This window comes from Carlito syrichta, unplaced genomic scaffold (assembly GCF_000164805.1).
Source record: "Carlito syrichta isolate Samal-C Ts95f unplaced genomic scaffold, Tarsius_syrichta-2.0.1 Scaffold303247, whole genome shotgun sequence".
In the NCBI taxonomy this organism is placed as follows: Eukaryota; Metazoa; Chordata; class Mammalia; order Primates; family Tarsiidae; genus Carlito; species Carlito syrichta.
In genome coordinates this window covers 149,703-150,220 of record NW_007247343.1, presented here as the reverse complement: position 1 = coordinate 150,220, position 518 = coordinate 149,703, and the positions used below count along the sequence as shown (strand labels likewise).

Sequence of the window (518 nt, the reverse complement as noted above, 5' to 3'; positions counted from 1 at the left end):
AGTGGGACGGCAAGGAGACCCCGAGGCTCACCCCGCCCCCGCCCGACGCAGGCTGGGAGCCCTAGGTCCCTCCCATTCCCCAACGGCTCCCCTTCGCGGCGGCTGAGCGTCGCCGCCCGCCCCATCCCCCACAGTCTCCTTCCCGGTACGCGGAACCCACCGCCGTTTCCAGGGAAACCGAAACTCAGGGCCGTCATGGCAACTGTCTTATCTGGCGGCACCCCCCGCCCCGTTACTGCGGAGAGGAGCCAATGCCCAAAGGGAGGGGACATGCAGCCGCGAGGACACCTTAAAAAAGGGACCCCTTTTTTAACACAGGCGGAAGAGTCATCTTTCTAGGGTTCGGTGACCCGGGGCTATCTACCACCCAGCTAGACCGCCGCGTTCCCCCCCCAACCCCCAGGCTTAGCCCCCAGACTCGGACTGTGGCACCTCATGAGTGCACCTGAAGGATCTTAACCCTTCTGGGGCAAAAGTGGGGGCTGTGCCCGCGCGCCGCAGTGTGGACGGGGACCACG

General features: G+C 65.6%; 1 protein-coding gene across 1 annotated transcript in view; it reads right to left on the bottom strand.

Annotated features, from left to right (window-relative positions):
- Positions 1-518, bottom strand: part of MNT (MAX network transcriptional repressor) — a 14,692-nt gene that overhangs the window by 6,174 nt on the left and 8,000 nt on the right. The gene's annotated exons all lie outside the window — the stretch shown is intronic.